The 22,310-nt window shown below is 41.7% G+C and overlaps 1 long non-coding RNA gene across 2 annotated transcripts; it reads left to right on the top strand.

Moving 5' to 3' along the window:
- Positions 1 to 3,523: 3,523 nt before the first annotated feature.
- Positions 3,524 to 14,614, top strand: LOC117450752 (uncharacterized). Of its 2 annotated transcripts, XR_011643663.1 has the most exons (3): positions 3,524 to 3,937; positions 14,335 to 14,392; positions 14,484 to 14,614. It is a non-coding gene; the product is annotated as an uncharacterized lncRNA (long non-coding RNA). The 2 variants fall into 2 exon arrangements; XR_004552594.1 differs by lacking the exon at positions 3,524 to 3,937 and having other exon boundaries at positions 13,591 to 14,392.
- The last annotated feature ends 7,696 nt before the right edge of the window (positions 14,615 to 22,310 follow it).

Here is a 22,310-nt window from a genome sequence, read left to right as displayed (position 1 = left end):
CATTCTAAGGATGTGTTTTGGATGTTGTTGGGTAACACATTAAAGATGTTCTTTATAAAATGTTCGCTCAATGTTACATGATAAAAAATGAAGAACATTCTCCAAGAAACATTCTGCAATTTTTTTATAAAACGTTTTTATAAAACGTTCCTGTTATGGTCAACGTCAGATTTATTTGTGCTTTAAAAAACAAACTTATGGAAGCCCATTTCCGCCACTTGAAAAAAATAAAATCCCCATGAAAAGTCATAATTATGAGATAAGAAAGTCGAAATAATGAGATAAAAAGTCATAATTATGAGATAAGAAAGTCGAAATTATGAGATAAAAAGTCATAATTATGAGATAAGAAAGTCGAAATAATGAGATAAAAAGTCATAATTATGAGATAAAAAGTCGAAATAATGAGATAAAAAGTCATAATTATGAGATAAGAAGTGCGCATGCGCTGCAGTGGCGCTGTCTTCAAAGGTCCCTTCATCACCTTGCTGCTCTCCACCATGCAAACGGCATCTAGTCATAATATATATGCCTATAGTTTTGTGGTAACGTTCACAGGTTAGAGTTAGAGCAACTCACAGCAGCAGTATGCCTACACTATTGTCATTAGTGGCGTGAACGTTACCACAAAACTATAGGCATATATATTATAGTTCATAACAGGTAATGTCAAAGCTATAAACTGCATTGTTGTAGTTTAGCTGCAATATAGGCTATATGTAACATCTAACATTTACAAAAGTCACCTGTAATAGTTACCTTATTTAGGACTAGATAGATGCTGTTTGCATGGTGGAGAGCAGCAAGGTGGTGAAGGGACCTTTAAAGACAGCACCACTGCAGTGCATGCGCACTTCTTATCTCATAATTATGACTTTTTATCTCATTATTTCGACTTTCTTATCTCATAATTATGACTTTTTATCTCATTATTTCGACTTTTTTATCTCATAATTATGACTTTTTATCTCATTATTATGACTTTTTATCTCATAATTATGACTTTTTATCTCATTATTTCGACTTTCTTATCTCATAATTATGACTTTTTATCTCATTATTTCGACTTTTTTATCTCATAATTATGACTTTTTATCTCATTATTATGACTTTTTATCTCATAATTATGACTTTTTATCTCATAATTTCGACTTTCTTATCTCATAATTATGACTTTTTATCTCATTATTTCGACTTTTTTATCTCATAATTATGACTTTTTCATGGGGATTTTATTTTTTTCAAGTGGCGGAAATGGGCTTCCATACGACTGTTGCAAGGATGTTTTAAAAAAAATCTGATGTCACCATATTTTCCTTTTGAAAAAAACAAACAAGCACGTAATTCATGATAAGCTATAAGCAGATATTGCATGTTTGCGGTGGCATGTGTGAGTTCCCAGCTAGAAATGTTTGTTACCATTCGTTGTGGAATGTTTTCAGTTGGACGTTTTATTTTGGTTCCCAGAATGTTCTTCTGAAAGGTAGGATCACGTTCTTTAAAAACATTTTTGAAATGTTTGGTGATAACCTTCTTAAGATGTTTTTGATAACCTTCTTAAGATGTTTTTGATAACAGTGTTAGAACATTATGCCCTACTGTTCTTAAAACGTTTTCAGCAGGACGTTTTAGTTTGGTTCCCAGAATGTTGTTCTGAAAGGTAAGATAACGTTCTTTAAAAACATTCTGGAAATGTTTGGTGATAACCTTCTTAAGATGTTTTTGTGCTGTCCCCAGTATATGTAGTGTATATAGCTTAACAGCCAGATAAACTCCCTCCGTACACCAAGACTCTGAAGACGTGAATACTTTGCCCACAGGTTTAATGATATAAGGATGGTGTGAAACTAAAAATAAAAAAGACAAAATATAATCAATTATATGATCATTTCTACATACACAAATATGCACAAAGTATATAAATCAACACAGCTTTAACATTAATTGAATTGCCTTGTTATATTTACTGTAAGCTTTTTAATGTATTTATTGTAATTCTAGAACTTAAACAGTTATAAATGGCATCATATTTTAAACATACAGTATAATCTTGTATGTGTATTTGTAAAGCGCTTTGAGCATCTGGAAAAGCGCTATAATAAATGTAAGGAATTATTATTATTATTATTATTATTATTAATCAGCCATTTGTAAATGTATTCATTTAACTCTCCTTGCATTAGCCTTGTATAATATTGAGACAACTCGGAAGATCTCCAGCATTAAACACCACAGAATACAATATTTTCTAAAAATAATCATCTATAATTGTTAATAACACAAACATAAACAATACTTACATACGATGCGATCAAAGGCATTAAGACGTATGCAGATGTGGCTGGATTTCTAACAAACAATAACACATTGCTCACAGAGCCATGCTTTGCCTATTTCCTCTCTAATGATCACCTGACACACCCATCTGATGATGTCATCCTGATTCTTAAAGGGACCACGACTAGGCACAATAGGCACACAAAGAATAGCCCAGAAATGCAAACAAGAGTAAACTTAGCTGTAACAGAACAGTTTTTGATAAACTACTTAAGATGTTTTTGATAACCTTCTTAAGATGTTTTTGATAACATTATGCCCTACTGTTCTTAAAACGTTTTCAGCGGGACGTTTTATTTTAGTTCCCAGAATGTTCTTCTGAAAGGTAGGATAACGTTCTCTAAAAACATTCTTAACATTTTTGGTGATAACTTTCTTAAGATGTATGAGCGCATTGAGACAATGAATAGGACGTATAAAAACGAATGTATGTGTAAAGGGTTAAACCAGTTCATTGTTAAAAAAAAATAAGTTAAGTTAAAAAAGTGTCACCCCCATATTTTGTATTGTTGTGTCTTTAGAAGTCATTAAACTGTATTACATTGCAACTGTGTGGCGGACTGATCACTAGAGGGCGATACCACTCGGGAGGATCTAGAACCCTGCAAGGGCAGAAACCTGCAGATTAAATCCTGCAGTTGAGCTACAAACAAGCTAACATGTTTGCCTCGTGTGTTTTTCATATACAGGTGGGTTCTAAGTCCTTCAAATGACACCATAGTGTCCCAGTATAAGGGGTATACGTGTTATGAGTGTGTTGTGATTGAGTGTGATATGTCTAATCGTTGTTTTAGGCAGTTATGTATAGTTATGTGCAATGTGACGATAGCGGAGCTAACGGCTAGCGGAGCTAACGCTAAGGTTACATAGTACTATGTAGACACGTGATGCTTGGTGTATGACGTAAATGACTATGAGAGGTAGATTTTGTTTATGCATATAGGTTGTATATGTTTCTTTGAAGTGTGTGTATTGTATTGGAATTTGAGTGTGAGGATAACAGTGAGTTCTGAGTGTGACGATTTTATTGTACATTTCTGTTGTATTTTTACCATGATGTCATCGTTGTTATGTGGATGCTGTTGCCTTATTGATCTCTGGTGTTGTTGCCTCATGGAAATGAGCATGGATACATGTTTTGTTGTGGATTGTTTCCAAATGAGCAGATTAAATCCTGCAGTTGAGCTACAAACAAGCTAACATATCTGCCTTGTGTGTTTTTCATATACAGAGGTAGAGTCTGCTGCTGGCCCAGGTACCACTAGGCCTGAGGCCAGTAACATTTGGAGACTCGTCCGGGATAAGTGCTTATTTTTTTCCTGAGGATATCCGTAAATTAACCTGACACCAAGATTTGAAACAACGTGCTGAACTCCTGCTATTTGAGAGATATCTGCTATAAAAGATCTGCGAAGGGACATCCAGAGGCAGCTTCATCAGCTGATTAACTTCAACGAAAGTGAAGTTGGCAAGCTGGCAGCGTCGATTGATGATGAGGCAGAAGAAGAGCTACCAGGGGATGATGCAACAGATGTGGAACTCTATGACTTCATCGTGGACTTTCTGAAAAGTGACCAGTTGGCAAGTCAAGAGGACCAAGGCATGTCCCGGCTGTTAGTCTTCAACGACCTCATCACTGAACTACAGCAACTGTCAGAGGCTGTAGAAGAGCACCGTGAGTTAAATACAGAGACTGAAACACAAGCTACACCTTCAGTAATGAATGTTAAAGCAGACAAGTCACCAGTTGTAACCAGCCAGGTAACTAATTTGATTAAGTTGTCGGATGTTGCTGCTTTACTGCCACGTAGAGAATTTAAGATTCACAGTGGACACATTTCTGACTCAGATTCTGATGTTAACTATACCTCACTGTGTAGGCAGATTGATGAAGGGTTATCTGAGAATTTCGGTGAGGCAGAGGTAATCTGCACTGTTTTGAAGATAATCAAGCCTGGTAACTTTAAAGACATGCTGATGACCAAAGATGGGTTAACTGTAGCTGAGCTCAAGCGTTTCCTCAGAGCACATTTGCAAGATAAGAGTAGTGCAGAGCTATTTCAGGAGCTTAGCAATACAAAACAACAGGACAAAGAAAGCCCACAACAGTTCATGTATTGTGTAATGGGGCTAAAACAGAGAGTATTATTTGCTTCCCAACAAGGTAGCTCAGAGTTTCAGTATGACACTAAACTGGTGCATGGAGTATTTCTTCATTCACTGTATCAGGGAATAAGTGACAAATATGAATATGTTAGGCAATACCTTCAACCTCTCATGAGCAACACAAGTGTAACTGATGATTTTATCTTAGAGATAATGACAAAATCAGTTGGTGAAGAATGTGAGAGACGGGTGCGCCTAGGTCACACACAAATCCAAAACAGTCACAGTTAATGCCACACAACAAGGGGAGAGACAGCATACAGTCCAGCCTCCAGCTGAAGTTCAAGCCAGCGTTCTACAGACTCAAGCTGAAGTCCAGGCAAACCGCACAGCTATATATGAACTGACAGCACATGTCTCAGCCTTAGCAAAATCAATAGAAAAGGCGTTCATACCAAAAGCCAGCACTCCAGAGTTGACACAGGCCAATGCAGTAAGTACTGTGCATCCACCCAAGTCTACCACCAGGGGGAAATGCAAACTATGCATGGCTCAAGGGACTGCAAGCTGCATCCACTGTTTCAAGTGTGGTCAGGAAGGCCACAGAGCTGTTGGATGCCTGTCAAAGAGTAAGCCAGTGGGAAATGGGATTTGGTCACTGGGGAGGGACCACCAGTGACTAAACAAGAACCAGAGTCCCCTGTCACAGTAACCAGCCACGCAGCTACGACTAATAAGAGTCCGTCAACATTAAAAAACAGAGTAAGACAAGGAAGTTGTGTTGCAAAGCTAATTGGCAAAAGGTGTATGCTTACCTGTTACCTCAATGGTGTGCATACAAACACTTTACTCGATACTGGAGCTCAGGTTACTATACTGGAAAAATCCTGGCTAGAAAAACACTTACCTAATGCCAAAATCCAGTCACTTGAAGACGATCCACTAAGAATAACGGCAGCTAATGGGACAGATGTACCTTATGATGGATGGACTGAAATACTGGTTGAAATCAAAAGTTCAAGACATGGTCAAGTAGCCATTAATGTACCCATGCTTGTGAGTCAGAACTGTGTTAACGGTGTATTGCTTGGGTTTAATGTGATAGGAGATAATTCTAGAGAGTCTTGAAAAGCCAGGAAGTTTCAGTCTAAGTGACTTACTTGCAGAAGCATTAAAGCTCCGACAAAAGACAGCTGAAACCATTGTGTCTGTAATCAGTGAGGCACAAGAGCAAGAAAAGCCAGTAAATAACACCATTAAGGTGTGGAAAAGAGGTCTTACAGTTCCAAGTGGTTAAGTATTTGAAGTAAAGTGCAAAGTAAGTTTGTGGCCACAAGGAGGAACAATGCAACCCATCTTAGAGAGTGTCCTACCAGAGGGGTTAGAACTGTTTCCTGCATTGGTTGATGTGCCTCGCACATGCCTTGGATGTGGGTGCTTCCAAAGTTGTTAAGATTCCAGTATGCAACTCCACCAAGCATGACATCTTCCTGTCACCAAGAACCGTCTTAGGCTGTATAGAAGAAATCATTGACAGCACAGCGGTTGATCTCTGTTCACCTTCACAGCAGCCAAACAGTGACACGTACCTGTGCGTCGCACAGGTTTAACCAAACGACGACTCCAGTGACAGAATGGGCAGCTCAGCAAAGTCCCACACACAGGAAAAATGGCATCCTCCAGTCAATTTAGAGCATCTTACACAACAGCAGCAAGAGATTGCGCAACAAATGCTGTTCGAGGAGTCGGATGTGTTTGCAAGAGGAGAGTGAGACATAGGCTGTATACCTGACTTACAGCTGAAAATCAATGTTGTGGACAACAAACCTGTTCAAAAGAACTACAACTCCATACCCAAGCCCTTATACAAGGAGGTGAAGGACTATGTGCAGAATCTCCTGGACAGAGGTTGGATCCGCAAATCTGTGTCTTCTTATTCCTCCCCAGTTGTTTGTGTCCGGAAAAAGGACCAGAGCCTGCGGCTGTGTGTGGACTTCAGAGGACTGAACCAAAAGACTGTTCCTGATCGACATCCGTTGCCACGAATCCAAGACCTGCTTGACAGTTTGGGGGGCAACACATGGTTCTCCATACTGGATCAAGGCAGCGCTTATCACCAAGGTTTCGTGAGTGAGGAATCCAGACACCTCACAGCTTTCAGTACACCATGGGGGTTGTATGAATGGATCAGAATCCCATTTGGCTTGACAAATGCACCTGCAGCTTTTCAGCAGTGTATGGAGGGTGTGCTGGAAGGGATCCGAGATGAATGCTGTGCTCCATACCTTGATGATGTGCTGTGTTACATCGTCCTTTGAGGATCATATTCAGCACCTCAGAAAGGTTCTCAGTCGCATGAGAGAACATGGCATCAAACTGAGACCAGCAAAGTGCGACTTGTTTAAACGAGAGGTTTGTTACCTTGGCCGACTGGTGTCTGGAGAAGGAGTCAATATCGACCCACAGGATTTGGCAGCAGTGAGAGCGCTTGAAGAGAAAGAGCCTCACACAGTTGGAGACGTCAAGTCGCTGCTGGGGTTTTTGGGATATTACCGCTCCTTCATCCAAGACTTCTCTCGGATTGCTAAGCCTCTGTTCGAACTGTTGCAGAATCCCACCGAAACAGGGAAAATAAACACCAAAACCAGACCACTAAAAGAACAGGAATAGCTAGGAAAGGGGATAAAGGGCAGCTTCCATCAAAAACACCCATCATATGGAAAGCAGAACACCAGGATGTTGTAGCTAAGCTAGTAGACAAACTAACACATCCACCTATCCTAGCTTATCCAAACTTTGATCTCCCATTCGTACTGCACACTGATGCGTCCAATGAAGGTTTAGGAGCAGTGCTATACCAGCGTCAGGACAACAAGTTGCGTGTCATTGGGTATGGCTCAAGAACTCTGACGCCTGCCGAGAGAAACTACCATCTGCACTCTGGTAAACTTGAGTTCTTGGCTCTCAAGTGAGCCATTTGTGACAAGTTTTGTGACTACTTGTATTATGCCCCGACATTTGACTCTTCACAGATAACAACCCTTTGACTTATGTCCTCAGCACAGCCCGACTAAATGCCGTTGAACACAGATGGGTTAGTGAGCTTGCTGACTTTCACTTCGACATTAAGTACAGGCCAGGGAGGATGAACACAGATGCAGATACTCTGTCAAGGTACCCTGTTAACTTGCAGGATGGCATGAAAGAGCACACAGAGATGATGTCACCTGAGGTTGTGTCTGAAATATGGCAAGGGAACAAAGCTGTTCAGGAGAGTGACGTGCCTTGGGTCGCAGCCTTACAGCTTGATGGTGGAAATGCAGATATTTTGTCACCTGAAAATGTTTCAACAGTTACCCCTGAAAACATCCTTGCAGCACAGCGAGAGGACCCAGCCATCACAGAAGTTGTCTCTTTAAAGATTCAAAACTGGACTCCAAATGAAAGGGACAAAAGAAACATGAGGAAAGAGACAAAGAGACTCCTGTATGAATGGAATAAGCTCGAGGTTGATAACGGGATCCTCTGCCGACAGACAGAACAACACAGGCAGCTCGTTCTCCCTGAGAAGCTGAAACCACTGGTGCTAAAGACTCTACACAACGACATGGGTCATGTTGGCGCCGAAAAGGTAATCCATCTTGCCCGAGAAAGATTTTATTGGCCCAACATGCAGCTTGAGATAGAGGACTATGTCACCTAAAGATGTGCCTGTATTAAACAGAAACGTCCTAATCTCCAACAGAGAGCACCTATGGGACACATCTCCACAAGCAGTCCATTCGAGTTAGTGTGCATCGATTACCTCCATCTGGAACAAAGTCAAGGTTATGAGTACATCCTCGTCGTGGTTGACCACTTCACACGCTTTGCTCAGGCGTATCCAACAAGGAATACATCTGGAAAACAGCAGCAGACAAGATATTTCAGGACTTTATTCCTCGCTTCGGATATCCTGAGAGGCTCCACCACGATCAGGGGAAGGAATTCGAGAACAATTTGTTCAACAGGTTACAGCAGCTGGCTGGTATTGGCCATTCAAGAACGACACCCTACCATCCACATGGTAACCCCGTGGAGAGACTAAACCGCACACTCCTTCAGATGTTGCGCACCCTGGAAGAGGGAAAAAAGAGTCAGTGGAAAGACCATCTTCCACATGTTGTGCACGCCTACAACTGCACAAGGCATGATTCCACCGGCTTTTCACCATTCTTCCTCTTATATGGTCGTCCTCCACGTTTACCTGTTGACTTACTGTTCCCACCGAAAAGACAACCTGAATCTACCAATCAGACGACATATGCAGAGAAATGGGCAAAAAGGATGCGCTCCGCGTATGAGATTGCTGCACAGAACAGTGAAAGATCTTCAGCCAGAGGCGAGAAACAGTATGACAGAGCAGTCAGGGGTATTATCCTTCAGCCAGGCGACCGAGTGTTGGTAAAAAATTGGTCAGAAAGAGGTGGACCTGGCAAGTTAAGGTCATACTGGGAGCAGGTTGTTCACCGTGTTGTGGAGAGAGTTGACAACGGACCAGTTTATAAGGTGCAACCAGAGAAGGGATCAAAGACGCTGCGTGTTCTTCACAGGAACCTGCTCTTGCCAGTGAATGAGCTGCCCCTGGATGAAGTGAGTCCTGCTCAACATCGGAAAGTGGAGCACAGGCATATTGACATATAATAGACTGCACTTGTACTTTTTCAGATTTGGTCAAATGTCAGGAGACATTCCAAAAAAAAAAGCAGGGGAGAGTGTAAAGGGTTAAACCAGTTCATTGCTAAAAAAAAATAAGTGAAGTTAAAAAAGTGTCACCCCCATATTTTTTATTGTTGTCTCTTTAGAAGTCATTAAACTGTATTACATTGCAACTGTGTGGCGGACTGATCACTAGAGGGCGATACCACTCGGGAGGATCAAGAACCCTGCAAGGGCAGAAACCTGCAGTTTAAATCCTGCAGTTGAGCTACAAACAAGCTAACATTTCGAGAGGGGTCTGCCTGCAGACCTCCACTCTCAGGACAGTTCCGGTGCAGACCTCCACTCTCAGGACACCTCCACTTTCAGGACAGGAAGTGCACGCTAAGAATTCCAAAATAAAATCACCACTATCAGTACAGTGCCACTTTCCAAACAGGAAATGCACGCAAATACAAAATAAAATCGTACTGACACTTATTATCTATATAGATATATATTTATTTATATAAATACGACATCTTGTATTTGCTAGACAACAGTGGAAGGTTCGAGAAACAACCGTGTTTGCCAGGTGCACCGCAGCGGGGTGGAGGTTCCCAGCCCGCTGCGGGACCCCTGGACGGTGCGTCTTGGTCACGCTTCATATCGACCTTCCCGGCCATCAGAGTAGAACCCGCAGTTCGGAGGAACCGAATGCCAGAGCACCGGCACTAGGCCGGGCCGGTGTGGAGGCCCTCCGACAGTGGGTCGCGTTTGCCATTCGATCAGTGAGAGGAGAGGAGAAAAATGCAACAAAAATGGTCAAAATCCGTTAATATATGGATGAGTGGGGGGGGGGGGCAGGACACAGGCCGTAGGGGGACACCCGAGACCGGGCAATGTCCCCGGGTGAAACCGGGTGAAAAATAATAAAACCGGGGAGAAAGTGAAAAAAAGTGTCCGAAAATAGGCACTCGTGAGGCGGGCAGAGTCCCCTGTCAACTACCGTTACATTCCTCCATGGTGTCATTTGAGCGAAAAACTTTCAAGAGAACCAGGCTGGGGGGGCTTGACCAAGTCCGACCCAAAGTGCACGGTGGGCGGACTCATCACCTCCGTGATGAGTTTCCATTGTGATTTGAAAACTTCCATCAAACGAGTCCTTCGGTGGGCGGGGAAAATCGTCACTTCCTGTACTGACAGTGGAGGTGTCCTGAGAGTGGAGGTCTGCACCGGAACTGTCCTGAGAGTGGAGGTCTGCAGGCAGGCTCCCATGAACATTTCTGCCTCGTGTGTTTTTCATATACAGGTGGGTTCTAAGTCCTTCAAATGACACCATAGTGTCCCAGTATAAGGGGTATAAGTGTTATGAGTGTGTTGTGATTGAGTGTGATATGTCTAATCGTTGTTTTAGGCAGTTATGTATAGTTATGTGCAATGTGACGATAGTGGAGCTAACGGCTAGCGGAGCTAACGCTAAGGTTACATAGTACTATGTAGACACGTGTTGCTTGGTGTATGATGTAAAGGACTATGAGAGGTAGATTGTGTTTATGCATATAGGTTGTATATGTTTCTTTGAAGTGTGTGTATTGTATTGGAATTTGAGTGTGAGGCTACAACCCAGTCTCACGGCATTTCAGACTCACGATTTTTAATCTATTGATTCGTGTTCACCAACACGATTTGCCCCTTTTTTTCGTGTATACAACCCCCATGTATTTCTACTCGTAATGTGTTTCGTGCCTGCAGGCTGCAGCACGTCTTTTTCTCCGGTCGGGTCGTGGAAGACCGGAAGCTGTGTGGTTCATAAAAACATGTTCTTACTCAATATCAAGCCACAGTTATTGCTTTTATTTAAAATAAAATAAAGAGCCTCAGGATACTGAAATCTGTTTTTCCTTCTAATTTGTTATTCTTTTCAAAATAACACACTGTTATTTACTCACCAATAACACACAATTATCCTTGCTTTTATTTATTGGTTTAATTCCATAATCTCGGGCTTTTTTGGTGTCCGTCAGGAACTGAATTTCAAAATAAATATAACCGGAAACAGACGTAGGCATTTCGAGCGATTACCCAAGATCCTCAGCTATGGTTTTAAGCTCGCTGATTGGATGTGTTAGCCGCAATGCATGCTGGGATTTGGTGTTTATATTATATGAAATCCGGAAAACATTTTAAAAGTATAAAATAATACTTAATTCCGAGTGCTTTTGCTTTTCTCTTTGAAAGTCATCACATAACGGCATTGTAATACACGGTTCGGCTGCATTACATATTACAGATCTGCCGTAGTTCTTTATTTAGAGAGCCCTGATGAGAAGACCTTTGGAAAAACTGGAAGAAATGGCGCCGAAACTGAATACTTGACGTGGATCATAAATATATCAACAATTAAACAACATCTTCAATTTCTCTTCACACAATACGTCTCCTTGCAGTATCAACACTAATTCGGCTGACTTTTACATTTGATCTAATTCATAGATAGGTTATATTTACACCATAATGGTGCACAGCTGATATAAAAGGACTGTAGTTTTCAAAGATATTACTGATTTTCTTTGAATGTAAGAATGTAAATACTGAGTCTGAAATAGTATAGCAATATGCTGTAAAATGATGTGAAAGCATGCATAAAACTATACATCTTCAGATGTTGTACATACACACTAATAATACAAAGTTATTATGGCTGTGTGTACCTTGTGTGCATCTCCTAGTGGTTAAAGCACGTTATTGAATTATTGTTTTTATGTGTTATATTTGATTTAAAAAATATTAAGAGTACATACTTTCATAGGGGGAAAGTATAAATATATAAAAAAATCAAGAAGATACTATAAGTGATCTCTACAATAAAACAGTTTAGTGCAGGATGTACAAAGATATTAATAGGAGGAGGTGCAAAACAGAAAAACGGATTAACCTTTATTTAAACATTAAATATTAAATATTAAGCCTGACAAAGTAATTAACGTCTAATATATTGCTTTCCTGCAATGTTAACTATGTTGAAGCACTTATTTTAACTGATATTATACACATTAATTATACTCTTATGTATGTAGATAGAATAAGAAATGTGCAGAATATGACAGTTTAATGGTGGAGGTACACACATATTGATAGATGTCTTGTAATGCACTGTTGAGGAACCTGTGACCCAAGTTTTTCATTCATTGCATAACTACACCATAGTTGTGTATGATATGTCAATAAACCTTTGAAAATCTTGAAAGGGATGTGCAAAATAGCCATAATATACAGTCTTTAATTAACTATTAGTAGAGAATAACGAGTAATGAATATACTTTATTACTTGTTTCCATTCATGGCAATTGCAGATACATGTTTAGTCTTCTCAAGCACCAACTATCAAATATCTCTCCTGATTGTTGGCACTTGACAATCACCTTACCTGAATTTTACTCAGGTGTAACTAAAGTCTGATTTAAGGGTTGTTTATATTTCACATAATTAATCAGAATCTGCAAAGTAACTCAAATAAATGCAGTGGAGTAAAAATACCAGGTTAACCTCTGAATTGTAGTGGAGTAGAATTACAAAGTAGCAATGAGCTGTCATGTGGGTATACGGCATTAATATAATGCTGTGCATTATGGACAAGTGATTTTCATCCATTTATTAATTATATGTTTTACATTTGATAACACCAATGTGTTTAATAATGGCAACTTCTAATTGTGGGAAAAACGAAAACGTTCAGTAGAGACGTCCCATAGAACATTTTGCGAAACACAATAGCCAGCATGTGTAGTTCTGGAGGGGTGTTCGATTCCAGTTTTGGATAGTCTGGCGTGGTTTCGTTCCATTTCACACAGCTGTTTGACGCTCTGCGTAACCTTACGGGAACTGTAGTCCTAAACGATAGCTGGGGATTATGGGTAGTGTAGTGTCTTCGGCCATCCTAAACTCAGAAATGTTGACAATCGCAATGATGCTCGAAATGTCCCTTATAGGCCTACGTCTGTTTCCGGTTATTTTTATTTTGAAATTCAGTTCCTGACGGACACCAAAAAGCCCGAGATTATGGAATTAAACCAATAAATAAAAGCAAGGATAATTGTGTGTTATTGGTGAGTAAATAACAGTGTGTTATTTAGAAAATAATAACAAATTAGAAGGAAAACAATATTTAAAAATACAGATTTCAGTATCCTGAGGCTCTGAGCCCCATTTATTTTCCTCACAGACGGCAACACAAGTCCGAAATTATACGATTTAAAATAAAAGCAATAATTGTGGCTTGATATTGAGTAAGAACATGTTTTTATGAACCACACAGCTTCCGGTCTTCCACGACCCTGCAGGCACGAAACACGTTACCAGTAGAAATACATTGCTTTTAAAATCGTGCTGTGCAACACGAAAAAAAAGGGGCAAATCGTGATGGTGAACACGAATCAATAGATTAAAAATCGTGTTGGTGAACACGAAATGCCGTGAGACTGGGTTGGAGGATAACAGTGAGTTCTGAGTGTGACGATTTGATTTTACATTTCTGTTGTATTTTTACCATGATGTCATCGTTGTTATGTGGATGCTGTTGCCTTATTGATCTCTGGTGTTGTTGCCTCATGGAAATGAGCATGGATAAATGCTTTTGTTGTGGATTGTTTCCAAATGAGCAGATTAAATCCCGCAGTTGAGCTACAAACAAGCTAACATTTCTGCCTCTTGTGTATTTCATATACAGAGGTAGAGTATGCTGCTGGCCCAGGTACCACTAGGCCTGAGGCCAGTAACATATGCATGCCAATATTAACTCACATGCACTTATAATCACACTAAGGTATGTAGGCCCACAGTATTCATAATATCATGTGTAAAATATCAGAAAATAATCACACTTTTTCTGACTATAAAGGTTGTGTCTCGTATGTAGGTTCTAACTGTTAGATAAGCTATCTGGCTGTGTGTGGTTTGTGAGGGCTGCGTATAAACAGTGTCCGCTGTTTATGCATATTGGATAAAAATCGTTATTGCACCCTTTTAGATTTGAGACCGACAGACATATAGAGGAACGGACCGACTGTCACTGCCCGTCCCTGAAACCCCTGTTAGTGTTTGTTTGTGTGTGTGTCTCTCTCTCTCTCTCTCTCCCTCCCCCCCTGCCTGCTGGTCTGCTCGACACTGCTGGGAGGAATCTCCAATCAACCACACCTGCAACCTGCTCATCAGCCACACCATGAAACCCTGCAGCCTGCACTCATTCCCTCCCGGATTGTTTCCGTGAACGGTTTGTTGCGTGCCGCTCTAGCTTTTTACCAGCATATTCTTTGACAACTTTGCCTGCTTTTGCCTCCCACTCATGTTTATGTCTCTCCCAGGAGGAATCCAAGGCCTTCCACACTCCCAAGACCAGCCAGGCCTCTCCACCCTGGAACAACTGTTTCCCACTGCTGCCATAACCAACCTCCACTCCCAGATCCCCTTTTCTAATAAACAAATGTTACTTTCACCAGCTGATTCCGATTCATTCTTTTGCATGTGTTAATAGTCAAATTCCAATAGTTAAGTAAACTATCAAAATCATCCTAATGACCACAGTGGTCAGTCCACTTACCCAGGAATTTTGAGTTGAACAATTACAGAAATATGATGTCTTTATGTTCTAATAATGTAAAAATATGTTCGTAAATTGTTACCACAGAACATTTGTATAATGTTTTAAACATAAAGCATGTTATCCTTCTCTAAAATAATAACATTCTGGCAACATAAACAAATCTAACTTGCAGCTGAAAACATTTTAAGAACAGTAAGGCATAACAATGTTATCAATAACATTTTACCAATGTTTTTAGAGAACGTTATCCTACCTTTCAGAAGAACGTTCTGGGAATCAAAAGAAAACTTCCCACTGAAAACATTCTTAGAACAATAAATGTAACATTCTCAGAATGTTTTTAGAACCAAACATTTCTAGCTGGGTAGCTACCTAGCTAGTAGCTAGCACGTTAGTTAGCATTACAGCCTTGTCATTTTTATTAGCCTTGATATGAAGTAACATTAAGTAACCCAAAATGTTAAACAGTAAGAGTAGTAGTCATATTTCGTGAACCCTTTGAAGAGTACTGTCACCGGTGTGATCATTCTATAATACACAATTTAAGCCCGGGGGAGAAATCCTAACGCTAGCATCGCCAATATGTTCTACTTCATGCTATCTGCACAAATGGTTGACATTAAACATTAAAAAGACCAGGCATTTCAGAGAGAATCAAAGGAAGGCAGGCAGGCAGCTTTGCATGACATTCTTCTGGACGTGTTTCATTGTGGTGATAGTGCAACACACTCTCACTCCCTAAGCGTCCAGGAGCGACGTTTGGTCAGTGTCCGTGGCGTCCAGTTGTGACGCTCCTAGGCTCCTTCAGCGTCATAAAGGGACGCAAATAGCTTTCAACTGATTGCAATGTATTCCCATCTGCGGCGGGATTTGACGCCCATTCGGTGTAGTACATGGTGTAGTCCAAACGATAGCTGGGGATTCTGGGTAGTGTAGTGTCTTCTGCCATCCTTTACTCAGAAAAAATATTTGTTTCTCCGAATCGAAGGGGAAAAATACAAAAGCATTGCACACAATTTAAACCAATCAATGTTGTGTAATTAACAAGGATAATCTGGTGTTTTTTAGTCGATGAGTAGTGCAGATATCACTGTAAAATCAATCGACAGTAAGAGGAATACTTACTTCCGGGTGTACAATTCTCCGTTAGCCAATGGGAATGGACGCTCACATTGCCTTTTAAGGGCAGCCGACACAAACGAATGCCGTGCTTCCATGAGCGTCAAATCCCGCCGCAGATGGGAATACATTGCAATCAGTTGAAAGCTATTTGCGTCCCTTTATGACGCTGAAGGAGCCTAGGAGCGTCACAACTGGACGCCACGGACACTGACCAAACGTCGCTCCTGGACGCTTAGGGAGTGAGAGTGTGTTGGATAGTGAGAGTAGTCAATCGTTTTGTTGACAAGACAGTAATGACGGCCATCTTGGTGACATTTGTTGTTCTGCGAGACCAGAGATGTAGTTCATTGAGCGTTTCACACAAACAAATTACATTACATTACATTGCATTTAGCTGACGCTTTTATCCAAAGCGACTTACAATAAGTGCGTTCGACCAACAAAATACAAACTTGAAGAAAACAGAATCATATAAGTACATCCGGCTTCATAGAGCAAAAACATTTCAAGTGCTACTCAACTGGCTTTAGATAAGCCAGCCCTTTATTAGTATATAAATGCTTTGTTAATAGTTCTATCGCTCGAAGTGGAGGCGAAAGAGATTAGTTTTCAGTCTGCGCCAGAAGGTGTGTAAGCTATCTACTGTCCTGATGTCAATGGGGAGCTCATTCCACCATTTTGGAGCCATGATAGCAAACCCAGGTGTGTTTGCTGATGGGAACTTGGGTCCCCTTCGCAGCGATGGTGCAGCGAGCCGTTTGGTTGATGCAGAGCGGAGTGCATGTGCTGGGGTGTACGGTTTAACCATGTCCTGGATTTAGGAAGGGCCTGATCCATTCACAGCATGGTACGCAAGTACCATTGTCTTGAAGTGGATTCTAGCAGTTATCGGAAGCCAGTGGAGGGAGCGGTGGAGCGGCGTGGTGTGGGAGAATTTAGGAAGGTTGAAGACCAGACGAGCAGCTGCATTCTGGATGAGCTGCAGAGGTCGGATGGCACATGCAGGTAGACCAGCCAGGAGGGAGTTGCAGTAGTCTAGGCGTGAGATGACGAGAGCCTGGACCAGAACCTGCGTCGCTTTCTGGGTCAGCTGGGGACGCATCCTCCTGATGTTGTAAAGCGTGTATCTGCAGCAGCGGGTTGTAGCAGCGATGTTTGCAGTGAAGGACAGGTTGTTATCTAGGGTCACACCCAGATTCCTTGCAGTCTGAGTCGGGGAAACAACAGAGGTGCCAATGTTGATTGTTAGGTCAAAAGTGGGACAATCTGATCAGACATCCACTGAGAGATGTCAGCTAGACAAGCAGAGATGCGTGCGACGACCTGGGTCTGAGCGGGGAAAGGACAGAATTAAATGGGTGTCGTCAGCGTAGCAGTGGTATGAAAAACCATGCGGGCTAATGACTGATCTGAGCGAGTTTGTGTACAAGGAGAAGAGGAGGGGACCAAGAACAGAGCCCTGAGGGACCCCTGTAGTTAATTGATAAGGGTCGGACTCGGACCCTCTCCAAGTAACCCTGTACGGTCTTTGAGGTATGAGGTGAGGAGGGAAAGTGCAGAGCCTGACACTCCAAGTTCTTGGAGAGTGCGAAGGAGGATCTGATGGTTCACCGTGTTGAATGCAGCAGACAGGTCCAAAAGGATGATGACAGAGGAGAGGGAGTCTGTTTTAGCAGTGTGCAGTTCCTCAGTGACAGCAAGGAGGGCAGTTTCTGTGCAGTGACTTGCCTTGAAACCAGACTGGTGCGGATCCAGAAGGTTGTTCTGATGGAGATAGCAGGAGAGTTGTTTAAAGACAGCGCGTTCAAGTGTTTTAGACAGGAACAGGAGGAGAGAGACAGGCCTGTAGTTTATAACATCAGACGGGTTGAGAGTGGGTTTCTTTAGGAGAGGGTTTACTCTTGCCTCCTTAAGACTATTTGGAAAGTGACCAGAAGTTAGAGAAGTGTTGATGAAATGGGTGAGAAACGGTAGAATATCAGGAGCGATAGTCTGAAGGAGGTTTGAGGGGATAGGGTCCAGAGGACAGGTGGTAGGGCAGGCAGAGGTAATGAGGGTAAGAACCTCACTTGGAGAGAGAGGGGAAAAGGCGGTTAGTGTGTGGGTGAAAGGAGGGTCTGGTGACCCAGCGGTGAGTAAAGGTGAGTCAGAAAAAGAAGAGCGAATATCATCAACCTTTTTTTCAAAGTGGTTAACAAAGTCGCTTGACAGAAGGGAGGGGGGGGAAGGGGCTTTGGGGGGGTCCAAGAGGGTGGAAAAGATTGAAAATAGTTTTTTGGGATTGGAATAGGAAGATTGGATCTTATCTTGATAAAAAGTGCTTTTTGCCTGAGAGATCGAAGAAGAGAAAGAGGAGAGCCTGATAGGTTAGGAGGTCGTCATGGTGTTTGGATTTCCACTGTTTCCCCTCTGCTGCCCTAAGGATGGTTCTATTAGCACGCAGTGCGTTATTTATCCCGGGTGCAGGAGGGGACTGACGAGCCTGCCGAGATGTGAGAGGACAGAGAGAATCCAGAGAGGATGAGAGAGTAGAGAGGAGAGTTTCTGCAGCATAGTTTGGAGGCAGAAGTTGGAACGAGTCAGAGGAAGGGAGGGCTGAGAGCACCGATGAGGCAAAGGTAGAGGGGGAGAGGGAACGAAGGTTACGGCGGACAGGTGCAGGATGAGAAGAGATTAATTTGTTATGTTTGGAAAGGGGTAGAGAGAATGAAATGAAGAAGTGATCGGATGTGTGGAGCGGGTTTACAGAGAGGTTAGAAGTAGTGCAGTTCCCAGTTGCCAGTTTATGAGTTGGTAGGGATGGAGACAGTGAGAAAGCAAAGGTGGTTAACAGAGATGTTACTTCGTCTATCTTCCCTGTCTGGAGGTTGAAGTCTCCGAGAAGTACAGCGGGAGGGCCAGTTTCAGTGATGTGTGAGAGGAGATTATCTAATTCCTCCAAGAAGTCCCCCAAGGCGCCTGGTGGACGGTAGAGAACAACAATGGTTAATTGTATAGGATGGGTTACTGTGACGGCATGGAATTCAATGGTGGAAGGAGTGAAGTTAGGTAGCTTGAAGAGGGAAAAGCTCCATTTGGGAGAGAGCAGGAGACCAGTGCCACCTCCTCTGCCAGTGGGTCTGGGTGTATGGGAGAAGGAATATGCTGTGGAGAGAGCTGCTACGGTGGATATGTTGGATGTAGTAATCCAGGGGCCTGTACTACGAAGCTGGTTCAACCTAACCTGGATATGTTTGAGTTAGCCGGTTGGCCTAATCCAAAACATACGCGCTCTCGCTAAACGGTACTACGACGCGGGTTATCAAGTGGATCGCTCAAGCCAGCCGTGTCCTATCTAGTTAGGTGCGCGTTCACATGAAAGGGGTGGTAGTTGGAGCATTCGACCAATCACAAACATGGAGAAGCGTACTGACAGCGCAGCGTCATACTTCCTGAATGAAAAGTAAACTATAATATTAGACATATGAAGAAGTTAAACTTTAAACATCCATGACTTAAACACTTTATCCAGGATAAAAGCCACATAGCTGCACCTGCAAGGTGAATACAGCTGGTAAAAGAAAAAGTCTTTGAATGTGTACATTAACAGGTTTATGATATCACTGCCCCGTCTAAAACACGAGTGGATCTGACTTTAATTACATTTGTCTCGAGTGTTTCGTCAACTTAATGTGTTGCTTAAAATAATACTTCTGGATACAGTATGTGACAATGTGAGTGTTGCACGGCCAGATACGGCTCAGCTGACTCAGATAAGGAGATATATGATACATTATGATGTGATATGCCGCGGACTGTACTTAATGTTACTCTGATCCGGTTACTTATGTTGTGGTAGATATGTAAGTAAGCTTTCTTAACGCTAATGTTATAATAGTCAGATTGCTCTGAAGATGGGAGGTGATATTCATATTAATGTTCACGTTCACACAGATTTTTGCCGGCCGTCTTTCCTGCAACGGCAGCTTTTCTGTATTTCCTTTCTCCTGTAATATGACTTGATCGCTTTAAACTCCTCACACTGAGCTCTGATTGGTCAGCAGGCAGTGCTTTCACTGAGTTGAACTCTTAGCCTGCAACCTAACCTGGTCCCGACCAGGTTAGCCGCACAGCACAAGTTACCATGGAGATCTAGCCCGCTAAAAAGAGAACCAGCTTCGTAGGACCGGAAACCCCAAGTTTTCCCTGAAGTTAGCCGGCTAAGCGAAAATCCTGCTTCGTAGTATACCCCCCAGGTCTCAGTGAGAGCAAGGAAATCCAGGGACTTGAGAGATAAATAGTAGCAGTTCTCACTATGTGTTAAATATCTTTGCCTTCAATACATTACATTAGAAAGCTGACAAAATCATATTGCTTGTTAACATCTAAATGTAACTTTTTGCATGGAAAAAACCCTCAACTTAACTGATGTGTAGGTGATCTAGTATTTAGTATTGTTTATGTTATGACCGACCCGTTGGCCACTACATTAAAACTAGGAGAGACGCTCAAAGTTTCCAATAATCACAGCACTTTATTCGGCAACACAAAAAACAGCAGAGGGTGGACGAGGGGAAAGGATCACGGTGAGTCCCTCCGCAGCAGGCTTGGAGAGAGTCATGCCGGGCATGTGACTCCGGGCAGCTGGGCTTAAGTAGCACCTCCGGCCAGGTGTCCCCGATCTCGCTGATTGGCCTCTTCAGCTCCACCCCATCGCAGGACCTGCAACATTCACACCCTCACAGACCCCAGGCTCTGGGGCCGTCACAGTTTAATGGAATGTATATCAGTGTATTCAAGTAAATACTTCATTAATTTAAACCAATATCTTTCTTGATTCTTTGTACAGTATGAAAAAAGAGTCTTTATACCTGTGCTGAAGTTTACTGCTGTGAGGAGTCCAGTTCTGTCTCTCACTCTCTGGTCCAGCCTGTCTGCATCACCTGGACACCTTAAACAAACAGATATATATGTAAAGTACCATGTGTACAAACAATATAACTGATTCTCTTCTGTTGAACATTTTGGATTGTGTATTGTCCGAGTTAGGGTCCTTTTTATTTTACTGTAACTTTGGAAGTTGTGTTACCAATGCTTACTGTTTATTTGATACCCATTTGGTAATGCAATTAATAAAAACAACAAGGTTTGGGTTTGTTCTTCAGATGACTGTGACGTTAACATGTAAGCTCAATAATGAACTCCAGCTCAACCAACCATATTGTAATATCTAAGTAATCATCTTGAAATATGACATTAATAATTGTAATATACACACATCTTATTGTGAGGTTGATTTCACATACACTACTTCGACGTTAGCTTGCCTACATACTTGAGCATAGCCAATTTAAATTAACCTTAGCGATGCATACAGTTCCTACCTACATAATAAAATATCTCTCTAAGTTACAAGGATGACCTTATTTTATCAACCTCAAACAGAAGCCGTTTGTTCTACAGTATTATCCCACTTAACGCTTAACACTTGTCTATTTCGTTTCAACCTTTATATATACAGTCTATGATTTTTACTTTGAGGCTACGATTAGCATCGTTAGCACCGATGTAGCTACCACTCGCTTACACGCTAACCCAAGCCTTAACATTCATTACGTAGCTGATTAAAATCATTAACACATAAATAAGTACTCGAATTTCACTTACCGCAAAACCGCATTCATGCACCGTCTGTTTCAACCACAGAACGAGTCACAATAGTCCGATATATAAGCATGAAGAACAAACAAACACGGCCAGGGTCAAGTTGTGTTTCCTGGATGAACTGAGCAGGCAGAGTCCCTATAGCTAGCTTCACGGAGCAGCTAGCAGAGAGACGAGAAGCTAGCAGCAGCAGTCACTTGACAGAGCCGTCACTCAATGTGACCACACCCTAATTTATGCAACAACTTTAAGACCTAATATAAATAAAAGGGTTGTGTTAGAAAACAATTCACTCACAGATTCATAATCATGAAGGTGGAACCTAACTATATTCATAATAATATGTATTGTAGCCAGGGGAAGAAACATGTTTTTTTCTGCTGTAAAATTGGGCATTTTAACATGGGGGTCTATGTAAATTGCTCCTTTCTGCAGTCATCGCCTATCGGCCAATATATGCACTACAGTGTGTGGCACTTCCGTATTGGCGTCCCGGCTCTTCCCCTGAGTTTGCCGCTTGGTCGTAACATGCTGCTGAACAATCGACCTATATGTTCGTTTTTTGTAGGAGGACAGGCTGAAAGAACATCCTATTGATATTTAATGTCTCTTGCATTTATTTGCATTGTATTTGACACTGTGGTAATCCAAAAGTAACAGAAAGTAATCAAGTGGCATTCATTTTATATTTTTATAATCAGATTAGGCTACTGATTACATAATTTTAGTATAGTAATTGCTAGTAGCTAGTAATTGTAACAGATTACATTTTTAAAGTTACCCTCCCAACCCTGCTTATCATGAAAAGAACGAAAGCAGAAAA

This window comes from Pseudochaenichthys georgianus, chromosome 8 (genome assembly GCF_902827115.2).
Source record: "Pseudochaenichthys georgianus chromosome 8, fPseGeo1.2, whole genome shotgun sequence".
Taxonomy (NCBI): Eukaryota; Metazoa; Chordata; class Actinopteri; order Perciformes; family Channichthyidae; genus Pseudochaenichthys; species Pseudochaenichthys georgianus.
The sequence above is the reverse complement of the archived record's forward strand: the minus strand, read 5'-3'. Positions and strand labels throughout refer to the sequence as shown.